Raw genomic sequence first — 18796 nt, 5'->3', positions numbered from 1 at the left:
CTGTATATATATATATATATATATATATACACACATACATACATATATACACATACATACATATATACACATACATACATATATACACCACGTGTGTGTGTGTGTGTGTGTGTGTGTGTGTGTGTACTTGATTTTAAATAATTAAGTTAATCAACTTAAGTGTTTCCTCAATTTTTTTTTTTTTTTTTTTTTACTTAACCTATGGGGTTTACAGTGTGGATTTTTATTTGCTGCGACTAACCAACTAATTAAAATTTGGTTGACTAAGCTTTTTTTTTTGTCGACTAATGTTTAGTTGACTATAAGGGGGCATCCCTACTTTCACTTTTCCTTTCCTTCACTATCTTTTAATCGCTCCGTCCTGTAGCTTGTACTATTCCGGACACTGTCTGAAACTTTGTATTACTAGCACTTCACATGTTTATTGCCTCTAAGATGAATCGTTTGTTGTACTGCTCATTTGTAAGTCGCTTTGGATAAAAGTATCTGCTAAATGAATTAATGTAAATGTAAGTCATTGTTCTGGACTAACTTAGTAACTGTGCCAACATTTTACTTAATTGAGATGGCTTTTTGGTGTCCAAATATCAGATTATTCATAGCTTTTACTGAAATGATACCATGACATGATACAAGATAAGGATTAAATGGATTAAAGCAGAGAATGAACAGGCCAGTTGTAACACAGTACCAGCAATTTAAAAATGCAAGCAAGGTACACAACAATTAGACAACACTTTCTCCAACATGAAGAGATAACCTGCAAGTACGATAGAGAGACCCGAGAAACAACACTGAATTCAAAAACTTTAAAGACTTTTCATTTGAAACCACAAAAACTAAGAACTGACAGATCTGAAACTGAACTTAACCTAAATCTACCACACTGAGAGACAAGAAAGATTTAAAATAATAACAGTATTAAAGAAGTACTGCTGAATAAGCCTGTGTTGCAATACATTGCAACACAGCTAAAACCTTACTAGGCAGCGATTAGATAAAATGTAGCATTTTATGCAAATTGTATGTAATTTAGCAAACTATGACAGCAAAAAAACATGCTGCATCTAGGCAGATACCTAGGTTTTGAGATATAGTCTATGATTGTCCAACCACTACAACTTAGCCTAAACTAGACAGCAAGTTTATTGCTACTGCTGTGCACATGGTAGTTAATGCATGATTCAGTTAGTGTTTTGCAAGAATTTGCTGCTTCACACACTAAACATACAAAAATAAAATAAAATGGTAAATATTATTTCAGCCTAAATACCATAACTACTGCCGTTATAGTTACACTGTAAAAAGCAGAGAAAACATAGGACGTCCTCTAGTCTACACAGTAATCGTTCAGAAACAGTGTCACTTTTCTTTATTGATGAAAGTGGTGGATAATAAAGTATATTAGTTTTTTAAAGCAACTATGATATTTTTGCACCAATGATGAATTGTTTATGAGACATTAGATGGTTTTGTGAATTGTACTCGCACCTCTGGTCAGCAGAGTTCTCCAAAGCTCGAGCTGGAGATCCGCTGCGTCTACGGACGATAACACAGATCACTCCCGTCAGCAGCTTAAACGGCAGTGTCCACAGCCTGTGGAGGATCTGAAGGCGCTGGATCAAGACGTTTCTGCAGGGTGATCTGCGCTGGCTCTGCTTTTGGTTCTGGGTCAGGCGCAGCGGCCCATCATCATCCTCACACACACACACTGCGTGAGCCACGGCAGGCGCTCAATAACTTAATCCCACGGTCTCCTTCCGTGCACTTTCTGTTATCTGCGATAATGGATCAACACTGTGAAACTGCGGCTAATTTTAATAAGAATTCCAGGTGAGATTGTTTCTCAACACTTTCGCAAGGGCGCCGCCATCTTGGGATGAACCCAGAATACACCGCGCACATCGAAGGCTAGGCTACATCTGAGGACGTCAACGAACACGTCACCGATCGTAATGGATGGAGGAACCAAGCATAGCCCAAGTAATAATAAAGATATTAAATATAAGAATAAAACACTTTTTAAAAAATATTGGTTTAGAAACAACATTTTATTGGTGACACAGTTGTTTTGGCATGATTGCCACTTACTTTCATATGGATAAATTCTAGATAAATTCAAACTTCTAATATCTGCAAAGGATTAGTTTTTGATGCTATACCTTCTGGTCTCCTTAAGTTGTTGCGTGGTGCTAATGCTGTTGATTTGGATGTAACTATTGATTTTAGTTTAAGGTTAGATGGTATAAGTATTGTTGATAAAAAAAAAATGCAACAATAATTTCCTTAGACAGATTTGTCATTCATTTAGGATACCCCCAGGTAAAAGTTTCTGGAATTCCGGGACATTAAGTCGGAGAAGGCTTTTTTGGTTTCTAGGAGATACTGTCATCAATAAGATCCATCAGGTTTCATTTAAAATTATCCATTGTATTTACTCAGTAAATCAGGTTATAAAAAAAAATTAAGAATTTGAAGATTTTGAAGATTTGAAATGTCTGTTTTGTAATTTGAATGATGAGGCTATTTTTATTTTTTTTATTTTTTTTGAGTGTATTTGCACTAAATTGTTCTGGTGCTATTTTGAGGTCTTTTTTAAGGAGATCTCTGGAACTGACATTACTCTGGAGAAATTTTTTTTTATGATAAGCCTTTAGAAAAGAAAATTTGTTTTGTTCTTAATTTGTTTATTATTTTAGGGAAATATCATTCATAAATGTAGATGGGCAAAAAATACACATTTAAGTTTTATAGATTTTAAATTTGAGCTTTTTCAGCATCTTAAATCATTGGAGGGTATAAGGAACACTAAAGCAAAAAAAACTATAGACTGTTGCAAGGCCTTGAAATTATATCCTTTTTAAGAATCTTTGCATTTATTTTGTAATTAGAGATATGGATTTGACTTCAATATCCCTGTGTACATCCTTGTATTATTTTGTCTTTATTTTTGTCTTTTTGTTTTTGTATTATTGTTATTTTTGTAATTTATATATATATATATATATATATATATATATATATATATATATATATCTGTGTGTGTATGTGTGTGTGTGTGTGTGTGTTTACAGATTTTCTTGCTGTTATTATTATTATTATTTTGTATTATTGTTATATTTATTTAGTTGTTGTGTTTTTTGTTATTGAACTAAGCATTAAAAATTTAAATATATAGGCCTATTCCAAATAAACCAAATTAATTTTACGTTATGAAGTCCCAATAATTATTGTTTTAAAAGTCATAATATTCCTTTCAAAAACGTAGAACTGTGGTTGAATCGTTTTACTTAACCTATGAAATATAGTATTTCCAAATGTATTTTTAATAACTTTAATTGCTAATGACACCCCCAACTTTCTATTTTTTATAATAATGCAAAACTGTTTCATAGCAATGCAGTCCATTCATAATGTTTATGACAGATTGAAAGTAGAAATTTTGTAGAGGGGTTCTTCATGCATAATGAAGGCATAATACTGAATGAATGTTTGTCTGAGATAGAAAGTGTTCAGGTGTTGTGTGCATTACAGTGTACATTAACAATTTAATATTTTTTAAAATATGTATTATGAATTGGTGTACACCACTGTTCTCACAAAACTTGCTTGTCCTCAAAACTACAGACATGGACAAAATTGTTGGTACCCTTGATAAATATGATCAAAGATGACTGTAAAAAATAAATCTGAATTGTTTATCCTTTTGATCTTTAATTTAAACAGCTCTGAGTCTTCACCTATAATGCCTGATGAGTTTGGAGAACACCTGACAAGAGATCAGAGAACATTCCTTCATGCAGAATCTCTACAGATCCTTCAGATACCCAGCTCCATGTTGGTGCTTCTTCTCTTCAGTTCACTCCACTCATTTTCTTTAGGGTACAGGTCAGGGGACTGGGATGGCCATGGCAGAAGCTTCATTTTGTGCTCAGTGACATGTTTTTGTGTTGGTTTTGATGTTTGTTTTGGATCATTGTCCTGATGGAAGATCCAACCACGGCCCATTATTAGATTTCTAGCAGAAGCGGTTAGGGTTTTGATTTTTAATCTGTTGGTATTTGATAGAATCCATGATACCATGTATCTGAACAAGATGTCCAGGACCTCCAGCAGAAAAATAGGCCCACAACATTAAAGATCCAGCAGTATGTAGTGTGGGGATGTAGGTGCTGTTTGATAATTTTTTTAGGCTTTCTGAAACTCAAGACTCAACTAATCTCTGCAGTTCCCCAGCTGTGATCCTTGGAGAGTCTTTGGCCACTCAAATTTTCCTCCTCACCGCGCATTAGGACGATTTAGACACACGTCCTCTTCAAGGCAGATTTGTAACATCTTTAGTTGATTGGAACTGGGAATGGGAATCTACTTCAGAGATATTTTACTCATAAAAAATTCTAGGGGTGACAATAATTGTGGCCAACGTGTTTTGGAGAAAGACATTTATTTCATAATGTGATTTCCCCCCCACTTTCAATTCTTTTCCTTCAATGAAAGGTTAGATTTTTGAAAATTTTATGAATTAAAGATCTAAAGGATAAACAATGCAGATTTATTATCTTTTATCATATTTTTCAAGGGTACCAACAATTTTGTCCACGTCTGTAAATGGGAAAACCTAGATCCAATAAACAGAAAACAATCTATTTTATACAAGTTGAGCATTTCAAAGCAACACATTCAGATTTATTTGTTAGTGTTACATTTACCCAGCAATCACATTTATACCTACAAGGCTTTCCATATTTCAGACTGTGCACTTGTTTCAGATTTGGGGAGCAGTGAACAGGTGCAAAGCCTGTTCATTCCAAATCTCCTCTGCTCTCTGGCTCAGTTTTCATTTCTTGAATTGTAGGAGGTGAGGCAGTCCTCCTGGAAAAGGAGAGACAAATAAAGAAAACAGGAGCAAAACATCCATCTGTTTCAGTCAATGAATGAAAAGCTCTTAATTATTTAGTACCCCTTGAAAATAAAAACAAGAGCGAGAAGCTGTCAGACATGCCACTTATCATTGTTAGTGGTTAAATTGGGACATATTATGACAATATGACAATGATCTTAATTCAGTGACAAAGATCAACCAAACAATTGTAGTGCCTGAAACAGATCAGACACAATTATTTGTTATATTTAACAGATAATCCACAATACCCCTCACCCAACTTGCAAACCATGAGGTAGAGTTCTATGGAACTGCTAGTCCAGGTGATATGTGCAAAATTTGAGGTGAAATGAAATTTGGTATACTTGTACATTTTGGGGCCCTGAACATTTTCAGAAATGGAGCCATCACAAAAATGACTCATGGTCACCATGGCGATCATTTTACTTTCCGCTATAACCAAATTATGTATTTTGTATCATCTTCCGAATCAAACATGATAACACAGAAAAGGTGATGTCTACCCCTATGTTTTGATGGTCAAGGATTACAATGATACCACAATAAACATCATAAATTGTTCAGGTCAATAGTTAATAGTGAATTTGTGACGTGAGAAGGAAATCACAGTATCTGAAGTACCTAGGCTAGAATTTATAATATCATGTCTGTTGCATGCATGTTGTGTAGAGTTTCAAAAGCTAATCTTTTGAAACTCTACACAACATGCATGCAACAGACATGATATTATAAATTCTTTAAAAGAATGTCAGACACAAAGATTTAGTTAAAAAAAATCTATTTCAGAAACATGTTTTTTGATTGTCAACCTCAGCCAACCTCTGTTGCCTGTTGCCACCAGTACATCCTTAGTTGGGGGGATTTGGCCTCTGTTGTCATGTCATCTGCATTCCAGGTATCCCATGCTATCTTCTTGCCCCTGGTTGCAAATGCAGATACTGTGTCATAGCCAGTGAAGGCATAGAACACAGGAAGGGCCTTGGATTTGTAACTGCCAGTAGTCTCCACATCCTGATGACATGGCCTACAACCAGTACACTGAATCATAACTGTCTGCTAATCTGCTTGTCACCATTGACAACTGGTGTAGTACCATGAGACAGCAAGAAAGGGTTACACTTTATTTTAAGGTGTCTTTGTTAAACTGCAATTATACATTTAAGTACTAAGTAATGTAAAGTAGGGTTCGTTAACTTTGCGTGACACATACTCAAAAGAATAAAATAAATCACCGGAGAGAAGCAACTCAGAGAGAAGCAACTCATCTGTTTACTCACTCACATGCTCAGCGCTGAGAAAAACAACACCAACTTGCAATTCAGCCAATCAGGAAACACAAATATGAACACTGAAGTAAATCAAGTTTTTTGAACAAGAGCACAGATTCCAGACTTTAACCCACTATCTCCCATTTATATAATTATATATATATTTAACCTTACATTTCTTCCCCCACCCACTTAAGAAACGTCCCAGTTTATTTACAGTTACATCCATTGAAAAGGGCAAAGAAGTGCTAAGGAAACAGAACCAAAGGAATGAAAAAAAGTAAAACGCAAGTCATACCAGGTCCACAGACATTTATACTCTCAAGACATAGTCCTAGGCAGTTCAACCTGATGTCGACCTAGGCATGCAGACGGACCAGAGCTTGAACTCTGAGTAAAAGGAGGGCTAGCAGGCAGCGGGTCTGCCAGGAAAGGGTGAGGTCCAGGAGCAAGTGGTGTCTGTGGCAGGATAGAGTCCTTAGATGTTCCCTTAGAGGTGCACAGAGCGATTTGTGGCAATTTGAAAGGTAAAGCACCTGATAGAGCAGTCAAGGATGGGGAAAGAGTTGAGGGGGTATTTTGTTTCTCTTTTTGACGGACAGGTGCATTGTATTGTCTCAGTCGGTTATAATGGACAATTTGAAATTTGTCTGATTCATCTAACAGATAATGTATTCTGTAAGTGACACCCACATCACCCTCTGACTCCAAACAGTCCACAATTTCAAATGGCCCTTTCCAGTGAGGAGCAAGATTCTGCCTGATTGTGGTAGGGTCATGCAGCCACACGAGGTCTCCCCATTGATAAGGAGTAAACTTCAGACCCTCATCATAGTGTTGCTTTTGCTGATGATATGCATGTTCCCTGTTTTGGGTTGCAGCAGTGAATACATCTTGAAGTTTACACATCAGGTCACCAGCATAATCTGCTGGCGAACTGGATGAGAACGCGGTACACAATTTGGCAACAGCAGGTTAGTCAGCAATCTGGTTTCTCTACCATGTGTAAGGAAAAAGGGAGTAAAGCCAGTCGATGAATAGGGACTAGTATTGTATGTTAAAGCCAACTGGCTATGATAATCATCCCATTCCCCTTGTTGTTGCTGCAGGACCTTGGCCAGCTGATCAATGAGGGTTCTATTGAAATGTTCAACCATAGTCAAGTCAAGTCACCTTTATTTATATAGCGCTTTTAACAATGCAGATTGTGTCAAAGCAGCTTTACAGTGATAACTGGTATGTAATTTTGGTTGCACAGCAGCTCTTAAAGAAAATGGTGTCGTTATCAATCTTAAGTAAATTCAGTATTGATTCATTACGATGTAAGAATCAATAGTGATTAATTTAGTTAATTTATCTATATCAGCACTGGAGTAAACAGTGATGTCACCATCTAGCTCAGTTCAGTTTGCATACAATGGTGTCAATGCAGGCAGATCAAAACACTGTTGAATATCAAATGTCAAGTGTCCCCAACTAAGCAAGCCAAAGGCGACAGCGGCAAGGAACCCAAACTCCAACAGGTGACATCAGGTGGCAAAAAGGTGTTAAAATGGAGAAAAAATTCTTGGGAGAAACCAGGCTCAGTCGGGGGGCCAGTTCTCCTCTGGCTAACAGCAAACAGTGCTTTATGATAGCTGCCTGAATCATAATAAATCTGATGGGATTGCAACAGTCAAAGTATTTATTCCAGTTCCATCCAGTTGAGGATCGTATTCATCACGCCGGTATGCACAATTTGTTGAGGAGCTGTGCCGCTGGCTGTCGTGTCGATGAGGCCTTCACAGTGGATGATCTAGTTGACTCAATCTCTGCTGACACGGGCCGCTTTGTGGTCCTGTCAAGGCACAGGTCCTCGATCTCATCTGGATACGGCCTGGATCCGGCTGACTACGGTAAACCTTGGGATAAACAGTGAGACTAATATTAGCGTAGATGCCATTCTTCTTCTGATGTAACGAGTACATCTGGTGTTATAGGAAGTGTTCCTGGGTTCCGGGTGACCTAATTTATGCAGCCTAACAATACTTTAACGGGTTTGAAAACATAAATTGATAATTTGTTATGTGTATGCCAGGTTAAAGAGATGCGTTTTTAGTCTAGATTTAAACTGACAGAGTGTGTCTGCTTCCCGAACAATGCTAGGAAGATTGTTCTAGAGTTTAGGTGCCAAATAGGAGAAGGATCTACCGCCTGCGGTTGATTTTGATATTCTAGGTCTATTCAACTGGCCTGAATTCTGAGATCGCAATAGACGTGAAGGACTGTAATGCATTAAGAGCTCATTCAGGTACTGGGGAGCTAAACCACTTAGTGCTTTGTAAGTAATTAGCAAGATTTTAAATCTATACGATGTTTAACAGGAAGCCAATGCAGTGTTGACAGAACTGGGCTAAAATGGTCATACTTCCTAGTTCTAGTAAGAACTGCTGCATTTTGTACGAGCTGTAGTTTATTGTTCAAGCAAGCAGGGCAACCACCCAGTAGAGCGTTACAGTAATCTAGCCTTGAGGTCATGAACGCATTAACTAACTGTTCTGCATTTGTCATTGAGAGCATATGTCGTAGTTTAGATATATTTTTAAGATAGAAGAATGCGGTTTTACAGATGCTAGAAACATGGCTTTCAAATGAAAGATTGGTATCAAAGAGCACACCCAGGTTCCTAACTGACGACGAAGACTTAACAGAGCAGCCATCAAGTGTTAGACAGTATTCTAGGTTATGTTACGCTGAGTATCATCAGCGTAACAGTGAAAACTAACGCCATGCTTCCTAATGATATCTCCCAAGTATAGCATGTACAGAGTGAAAAGCAATGGGTCCTAGTACTGAGCCTTGCGGTACTCCATATTGAACTTGTGATCGATATGACATCTCTTCGTTTACTACTACAAACTGATATCGGTCAGATAAGTATAATTTGAACCATGACAGTGCAATTCCACTAATGCCAAAATAATTTTCGAGTTTATTTAAAAGAATGTTGTGATCAATAGTGTCAAATGCAGCACTAAGATCCAGTAACACTAATAGGGAGATACACCACGATCTGATGCTAAGAGCAAATCATTAGTAACTCTAATGAGAGCAGTCTCAGTACTATGGTACGGTCTAAATCCTGACTGGAAATCCTCACAGATACCATTTCTTTCTAAACAGGAACATAGTTGTGATGATATTGCCTTTTCTAGTATTTTTGATAGAAAAGGAAGATTTGAGATCGGCCTGTAATTGACTAATTCTCTAGGATCAAGTTGTGGTTTTTTTAATAAGAGGTTTAATAATAGCCAGCTTAAAAGTTTTTGTTACGTATCCTAGTGATAAAGATAAAATAACGATATTAAGAAGAGGATCTATGACCTCTGGAAGCATCTCTTTCAATATCTTAGTCGGTATAGGGTCTAACATACATGTTGTTGATTTTGATGATTTAACAAGTTTAGACAATTCTTCCTCTCCTAAAGCAGTGAATGGATTGAATTTTTCCTCAGGGACACTACAATGCACTGTCTGACACGATACTGTAGTAGATGGTTGCATGGTTATAATTTTCTCTCTAATATTGTCAATCTTGCAAGTAAAGAAGTTCATGAAGTTTTTACTGCTGTGCTGTTTGGAAACATCAGAAGTTGAAGCTTTATTTCTTGTTAATTTAGCCACTGTATCAAATAAATACCTAGGGTTGTGCTTATTTTCTTCTAAAAGATTTGAAAAATAAGCAGATCTAGCAGTTTTAAGGCCTTTCTGTACTCAATCATTCTCTCTCTCCACGAAATGCAAAAAACTTCTAGTTTTGTTTTCTTCCAGCTGTGCTCCATTTTTCTGGCTGCTCCTTTAAGGGCCCGAATGTGCTTGTTGTACCACGGCGTTGGACTAATTTCCTTAATCTTTTTTAACCACAAAGGAGCAACTGAGTCTAATGTGTTGGAAAAGACAGAGTCAATAGTTTCTGTTGCAACATCAAGGTCTTCTAAGCTGTCTGGTATGCTAAAACGATTAAAAACTGATCAGGAAGATTATTTATAAAGCAATCTTTAGTGGTAGAAGTGATGGTTCTACCATATTTGTGGCAGGGAGGCAGTTTAGCAGCCTTGACTAAATGTAGTATACACAAGTCTAGATAATGATCTGAGAGGTCGTCACTCTGCTGCAGAATTTCAATGGCATCAATATCGATTCCATGTGACAATATTAGATCTAAAGTATGATTATGACAATGAGTGGGTCCTGAAATGTGTTGTCTAACTCCAACAGAGTTTAGAATGTCTGTAAATGGCAATCCCAATGTGTCTTTTTCATTATCTACATGGATATTAAAATCACCAACAACAAGGACTTTATCCGCAGCTAGTACTAACTCTGATAGAAAATCAGAAAATTCTTTGATAAAGTCTGTATGGTGTCCTGGTTGCCTGTATACAGTAGCCAGCACAAATGTCAATTTACATAATGTTACATAAAGCACCATCACTTGGAAGGAATTATATTTGAAAGACTTTTGAGTAATACTGTAAATGTTACTATAAATTACAGCAACACCTCCCCCTTTGCTTTTCTGACGAGGATTGTGTCGATAATCGTAACCTTGAGGGCTAGACTCATTTAAAGTAATGTAATCGTCTGGTTTTAACCAGGTTTCTGTCAAACACAGCACATCTAGGTTATTGTCTGTGATAATATCATTTACAATAAGTGCTTTTGAAGAAAGTATAAAATATTCAGCAACCCAAGCTTTATCATTTGTTTATCAGTATTATATCTGTTTTTTATTTGTTGAACATCAATTAAATTTTTACCCTTAAATGGGTTTGGAAGTTTTTTGTATTTACTAATTCGGGGTACAGACACAGTCTCTATGTGATAATATCTAGGTGAAAGAGTTTCTATGTGTTTTTATCTGACTTCTGTGACGTGAGACAGCTAGCAGACGGTTGGTTTAGCCAGTCTGTCTGCTTCCTGACCTGGGCCCCAGTTTGTCATGTTTCAGCTCTAAGACTATGTGCCATATTACTAGAGAGAAGAGCAGCACCATCCCAGGAGGGATGAATACCATCTCTTTTCAACAGGTTAGGTCTGCCCCAAAAACTTTTCCAATTGTCTATGAAACCTATATTATTCTACGGACACCACTTAGAATGCCAGCCATTGAGTGATGATAATCTGCTAACTGTCTCATCACTCCGACAAACAGGAAGGGGACCAGAGCAAATTACTGTTTCTGACATTGTATTTGCTAGCTCACACACCTCTTTAATGTTAATTTTAGTGATCTCCGACTGGCGAAGTCGAACATCATTAGTGCCGACGTGAATGATAATTTTAGAATATTTACGATTAGCATTAGCCAGCACTTTTAAATTTGCTTTGATGTCAGGTGCTCTGACTCCTGGCAAACATGTGACTATGGTGGCTGGTGTCTCTATTTTCACGTTCCGTGTAATAGAATTGTCAATAACTAGGGCACTTTCAACAGGATTCTCAGTGGGTGCGTTACAGAGTGGGGAGAACCTGTTTGAAGTCCATATTGGAACGGAAGAGTGGTGTTTTCTGCGGCTATGCCGCCTCACCGTTACCCAATTGCCCTGCTGCACGGGCTCTACAGCTGGAACTGAACAATGTACAGAGTTCACTAAACTAGTTGCATCCAAAACAGTATCTAAAGCCCTCGCGTTCTTACTATCCTCGATTAAAGTTTGGATGCGTGTCTCTAATTCTGAGATTTTCTCTGTCAGCCTATTTCCCTACATTTATGACATGTAAATCCCTGACAGAGAAAGCTATACTATGCCTGTGACAGGCAGAGCAAGTAACAATAGAAGAAGAAGATGACATGACTCACCGTGTTTGTAGAGTGATCCGACTTACCACAGCTGTTTGATGAACACGTAGAAAAAAGAGTGCGCGAGAGAATGATGACAAGTTAACAAGCTAGCGAAATGCAAACGCGTTGTGATAGCGATTTAGATTAAAAGATTAAAAGCTAAGATTAAAAGCTATCGAAGTCATATTAATGTGGTAGGCAATATTAGATGTATGGTAATGATAATATAAACAACAATGAATGATAGTAAGAGATCCAATACAAAGCTATACGGAGTTACAGACGTAAACCACTCTGAGCAGCGAGGCAGACAGCAAGGCAGACAGGAGCAGACAGGAGCAATCGATCAGGCTTCAGAGAACGACAGGATCCACATTGTGGATGGTATGGGCTGGTTCTGGTCTTATGAACACCCAACATTTGACAGAGATGTTTAACAAGGTCTGACTCAAATTGCTGCCCTTGGTCTGTAAGACCTCTGGAATGCTATGCTCGCAGACAAAATTCTCAAAAAGACACTTAGCCACTGTTGTAGCCTTCTGGTCTGGAATAGCGTAAAGGTTAACATATTTGGAAAAATAGTCCTGAACAACAAGAACATACCTGTTTCGTCGACTTGTAACAGAAAGTTCAAAGTTCAAGGGCATCACAAGGAACGCACTTCTTACACCACTCACATATGTCCTGGGACATAAAAGGCCAGAAGCAGAGTTGTTGTGCCTGTTGCAAGACTTTTTCGGCTGATAGATGACCAGGAATAAGGTTGCCATGGAGGAACTGAAGGACTTGCTCCCTTAAGGTTTGAGGTACAATGACCTGAAAAATCACAGATTTGGTGCCTGGACTAGCAATTTCACAACAGAGAAGCCCATTGGGTAGTGTTAGCCTGAAGTATTCTTTCCACAGAATTCTCTCCTCTGGCAACCGTCCGTTCATCTTACTATATGGTGGTTAACGGCCTTTGAGTTTCCAACTCACAACTTCCTTTAAAACTGGATCCTGTCGTTGCTGCTCTTTGAAACTCAATTCAGATGTAGCGATATTAGCTCAAAATAAATATGATAATTAATCATAACTAGTCATAATTAATTATGAATATCTGGATCAGTTAATAAAATTAACTTAATGTAATAAAATTAATATTACAATCAATTAACCTGTTCGTCCAGTGAACACTCAGTGTTAATTGTTTATTAATTCTAAGAAATGTTCCTTTCCAGGTTATGGGAAACAACATTCCTATTGTACAGTACTACTCAGAGCATGTAGTCAAGATCTGATCATTTAAGAGGCAGACAGGGAGTCAGAACCAAATATGTATTGTGCACAAGTTTTATTAACTAAATCACGAACACATAGCTAACTAATAAACACAAACATACATACACGCAAGTCACACATAAACGGGTAAAATGATAAATGATAGAGTGAAACCGGAAGTGGGAAACAGTAGGAGCTACGAAGAAACCAAAGACCAGGAAAAGAATCCCCAGTGTTCATCATAAAAACTCCCTTGTAACAAAGGAGGTTCACAATTTTAACTAACTAGCAGCAATTTAATATACCGTACGATACCTGCATTAGGCCTCTGCCCTTTTGAAGAGCGTCTGGATATATTGTTGCCATAGGAAGTCCTGAGAATTGGACCAATGATACATGAGCTCCCGACAAGGACAAGTTTACGATCCTTTGTGTTTATAGCAGGGGATCTGCACATTAACTGGTTAAGTTGTTTTGAAGAAACTATTAAAGATTTTTGTAATACTGATATGTTGCACAGGTATCGACATACCCTATACACGAACATTCAAATCTTCAAAATACAAACTCATAGACACCAAACTTATAGGTTAGTTTACGTTAACCATTGGTTCTTATCATAAAATATGCATAACAATACTGAATTCAAAAACCAGAGATAATACACAAACAGTAATAATGGATGCCAATTATATTATAGAACAGCCTGTCTATAAATGAATGCAGGAAAGTCTGTCTTGAGGGTTTTCTATGTGTCTCTTTGTCTCTGCTTTTCCACGTGGCAACACATACATATTCAGGGCAATAAAACTAAGGCTGGTCTTCTCGGGGGTTGGGGACAGACCCCAGGGTAAGTTTTAAACAATTGTTTGTTAAATATAACAAATAATTGTGTCTGATTTGTCTCAGTCGTTACACAGAGGTAGCCAACTGCAGAATGAAAGAGGATGTTCTCTCGGTTTCGTGCTCAACACAGGCGGTTGATTTTGATTTTGATATCATGCCGACTGACTGAACCTGGTCTTTCAGTCCCTGAATAGTTGATAATTGACAGCTGCAATTTGACAGTGGTGCACTAAGATCAGGCTGATCAGATGAAGAGGCTGTGTTTTCAAATTCTGAGCCTGAGTCTTGACGACGTGACAGGGCATCAGCATTGGCGTGACTTTGTCCTTTTCTGTGTATGACCGTCCATTCAAATGGATCTAATTCAAGGGCCCAGCGGGTTCGCCGTCTAGTGTGATCACTGTCGATAGGGATTTTCCTCAGGCCCAGGAGCGGTTTGTGGTCTGTAATGATGAAGAAGGGCTGCTTGTACAAATAGTGGCGGAAATGTCTGACAGCCCACACAATGGCCCAAAGTTCTCTATCGTACGTAGACCGCTTCTTTTCAGCTTTTGTGAGGACATGGCTGGCATAAGCTACCACTGTTTCTCGAGTCCATTTTTCCTGGGCAAGGACAGCTCCTATAGCTGATGCAGAGGCATCTGTATACAAATGGAACAGCCAGTGAAAATCTAGGAAAGAGACAATAGGTGGATGAAACAGGGCATGTTTAAATAAGCAAATGCATCATGACATTCAGCGGTCCAATGGAATCCAACATTTTTCTCTGTCAGTCTATGGAGAGGGACTGCGTGGTGAGCAAAGTTCTTAATGAATTTCCTATAGTAGGAGCACAATCCTAAGAATGCCCTCACTTCGGTAGGTGAGCATGGGATAGGCCAGTCCTGAACACTGAACATTTCTTGGATCAGGTTGAACGCCATCTTTAGATATAATGTGACCCAAGAACTGAACCTCACACTTAGCGAGCATTTGGAGGGATTGAGCTTTAACCCACAGGATTTGTATCTGGAAAAAAATTCCTCCAAATGCTGAAGGTGATCCTTAAAATCTTACTAAAAATTAAGACATCATCCAAATACACCAAGCAAGTTTACCAAGGCAGCCCACGAAGTACCGTCTCCATTTTAACCTTTGAAAAGTCGCTGGAGCATTTGTCAGACCCATGGGCATAACTTTAAAATGGTACAGCCCACTACCTGTGGTGAAAGCAGTTTCTCACATCCTCTTTTGCCAATTCCACTTGCCAGTAGCCATGCTGCAGGTCTATTGTGGAGAGCCAAGCAGATCCTGATAATGCATCTAATGCATCGTCGACTCTTGGAAGGGGATGAGAGTCTTTTATGGTTACAGCATTGAGTTTTCTGTAATCCAGGCAGAATCACCATGTGCCATCCCGCTTACGCACTAAAACTACGGGCGCTGCCCAGGGGCTATAACGATGACATCTGCTTTTAACCCTTTAAGACCAGATGGAGCAACCGTGCTCCCGTTTGCGTGTCCCTCTTTAAGAGCCCATAAAAACTGAACCCATATAGGTAGCACAAAATTTTTTGCATACAAAACCAGAGACTTTACACATTCAGATGAAGCCTCCCGCATGCTCCTGTTGCGTTGTTTTCATCCTCTAATCCTCTTCATCCTTTTTTTAACAGTGGATGAGAATGTCGAAAATCTTCCCCCACAATGGAAATAGTAGAGCCTGTGCCCACCAGAGACCTCCACTCTTTCCACAATTGCCAAAACATTTGCTGACACCTTGTTAGGTGGTTGTGTGTGCTCCTCATTTGTATTAAATACTGTAAAATCAGTGTAGTGCTGGGAGGTTGAAGCTGATGTTTGCCCCTCAACATCAGCTAATGGAAGTTTCCCTGTTGTTTGAATGACTGCTGGCTGTCAGGAGACCTAAAGTGTACACTGCATCGGCTCTGAGGGCTCCCGTCTCTACTGCTGGACAGGACTAGGGCTGCGTGGCCGTCTGTAGTCATCAGTATGATACCTATGGTCTTCAGAGCGAGGGGCACCTCCTGGAGGATAAGGCCCAGCTCTGTCACCTCCCTGTGCACTAACGCTGTCACATGGTATTGTGTGCTGCCAGTCATTCAACACTGCAACATCCTTGTGCAGTCTATTAGGTGTATGAGTATTATCAGGCTGATATCATGAACTGTGGTATGTTGGAGAAGGGCTACGCGCCATCCTGGGCTGCTCCCTAACTAAAGAAACTCTGTTCCTCTCCCAGATGTTCATTGTTTTGCTCATAACTGGAGTCCCTTATGTCGATCACAGGTACATGTTCTTAGAAAATGTTGGATAAATATTTTTATTAACACTTTAGCTTCTACTATTCATTCTACTTCTAATATGGAAACAATATTAACTAATCAGTAAGTCAGGGGTTCCCAAACACATTCCTGGAGCCTCCCCAACACTGCACATTTTGCATGTCTCCTTTGTCTGACACACCCATTTCAGGTCTTGGAGTTTCAACTAATGAGCAGATGATCTGAATCAGATGTGTTTAATTAAGGAGACATGGAAAACATGCAGTGTTGGGGAGGCTCCAGGAATGTGTTTGGGAACCCCTGCAGTAAGTAATAGCAAGTTTATGTCTGAGATGGTTCCTAATTAGATAATCAATAAGATAACAAAGCACAGCATAACAGCTTTGTGCAAGAACAAAGACAATTTATTCCTGATGAGCCTACTGCGTTTTGAATTATGGGTGGCACTTCCGGTTTGGGGAACTTCCATTCAAAAAGACTGAAACTAATCATTTCAATTCATAAATTTGCCCTACAAATAAAGCGTATCCGTCAGTTTGACTGAATGAGCTGTCAATTTTCCACCATAATTTATTTTTAGACATCATGAGAATAATGTAACGCTTGGTATTTTTACATGACATTATAACAATCTATGGCAAGAGCTCTTTTCAGTCGCTGCATTCTTTTCCTCATGATTATTTTCTTTTTTCCCCTTTGCATTCTGCTGTAATAGTATGAAAAAGGACAACATGTACCCATTATCCCAATATCTCATTAATAATTCTCTGGAATGCACAAAGAATCTCTCGTTTTTCACAAATCTTTCCAGGTTTGTTTTCACAGGTAAATACAATTTATTATCTGTTAAAATAATGGAAATCGCTTTGAAATAGTATCACGCGATGCTGAGGTTAATGAACATTTTTTATTAAGGCAATGTATGTTACACAGCGCAGATATATTCGTGGTCTGCTGAAAGTACCTTGTTGATGCTTTTAATGTTTGATGGTGTAAGAGTGAGTAGAATAATGTCATCTCATTGTACCCAGTTTAAAAAAACTTATTGCAATTATTGCATTCATAGAGCGAGCCTTTCACTGATTGTTTACAGCTTAACGGAAGTTCCACCCATAATTCACGCAAAGTGTCATGAGGCGTAGGAATAAGGTGGATACAAGACAAAGGACAGAACAAAACTCAGGGCTTAAATACACAGAACTTAATGACTAACTGTAACGATGGGAACCGAGACGACAGGGAGGTAAATCCAAATGCAAGCTTTATTAAATGAAAGTGTAGTCAAACAGGCAGGAGGTAAAACACCAGCAAACAGGATCAGGAGAGGCAAGGCAAAGAGTAATCCAAAAACAGGCAAAGGTCAAGGCAGGCAGCAAATGATCATAAACAAGGAATCAGTCCAGGGTCAAAAACACAGGCAAGGCAAGGAACAAGGAATACAGAGACAAGGTCAAATACAAGGCGCAATCAAAGGCTAAACAATACTCAGCCCTTACCAAGATCCAGCGGCTTTTTGAGCGTTCCCAGTTCAACTATGGATCCAGTCAACCAGCTACTAGATCTTCAACAGGGAGAGCTATCAATTGAGGATTATGTCCACCAATTCTGTGAGTTGTCTTTTCTGGTTCCTTTTGATGATGTGATTTTGAAGGACATTTTTCGTTTTGGACTTAATGAGCCGTTAAGATCCTGGTTTCCTGAAGGAAAATTAAATTCCACTCTGAGAGACTTAATGGACTATGCTTTAATGTTGTGTGGTTCACCGTTTACTGTGGAGGAAGCTCCGGCAGCAGCAGAGATTGTACCATCACAAATTTCTATGCCCTCCAATGGTTATTGCAACCCCGAAACTCTCTGTACTCCCAAATCCAGTAATTCCCTCAACAGTTCCTGATCACATAATGGTGGCCGCATCGAATTCCGTTCCTGTATTTGCGTCCATTCCAGAGCCTCATTACGTTTCAGCAGATCTTCTAGAGCCTCATTACGTTTCAGGCATCCACCGCTGGTGTCAATACGCACAGCTGGTATCCCCAAACATATTAGCCCTGTGCTTTACGCATCTTCCTGCTCTATAGTTCCCATACCTGAGCCAGTTCACAAGATGGCTGCCACGCCTGAGCCCTCAGCCAAGATGGCTGCCACACCTGAGCCCTCAGCCAAGATGGCTGCCACGCCTGAGCCCTCAGAGATTGCAGCGCTGGCCATTATGGCCACAGCCATTTGGTGTGTGTGGGCTACGCACACATCCGCTCCAGTCCATGAATCTGATCCAGAGACTGCTCCAGTCCAGGAATCTGCTCCAGTCCAGGAATCCGCTCCAGTCCATGAATCCACTCCAGTGCCTGCTCCAACCCATAAGTCCGCTCCAGAGCCCGCTCCAGCCCATAAGTCCGCTCCAGAGCCCGCT

The 18796-nt window shown here is 39.0% G+C and overlaps 1 protein-coding gene across 5 annotated transcripts in view; it reads right to left on the bottom strand.

Moving 5' to 3' along the window:
- rptor (regulatory associated protein of MTOR, complex 1) overlaps window positions 1–1949 on the bottom strand; it is a 288348-nt gene extending 286399 nt beyond the window's left edge. For 4 of the 5 annotated variants that reach the window (XM_051898081.1, XM_051898084.1, XM_051898082.1 and 1 more), the window contains exon 1: window positions 1492–1945. The gene's annotated coding sequence lies outside the window, so the exon portion shown is untranslated. Of the gene's footprint in view, window positions 1–1491 lie in introns of all 5 variants that reach the window. The other variant, XM_051898086.1, reaches the window with a different exon arrangement.
- Window positions 1950–18796: the final 16847 nt, after the last annotated feature.

Source organism: Ctenopharyngodon idella, chromosome 6 (assembly GCF_019924925.1).
Source record: "Ctenopharyngodon idella isolate HZGC_01 chromosome 6, HZGC01, whole genome shotgun sequence".
In the NCBI taxonomy this organism is placed as follows: Eukaryota; Metazoa; Chordata; class Actinopteri; order Cypriniformes; family Xenocyprididae; genus Ctenopharyngodon; species Ctenopharyngodon idella.
This window is presented reverse-complemented; position numbering and strand designations above follow the sequence as displayed.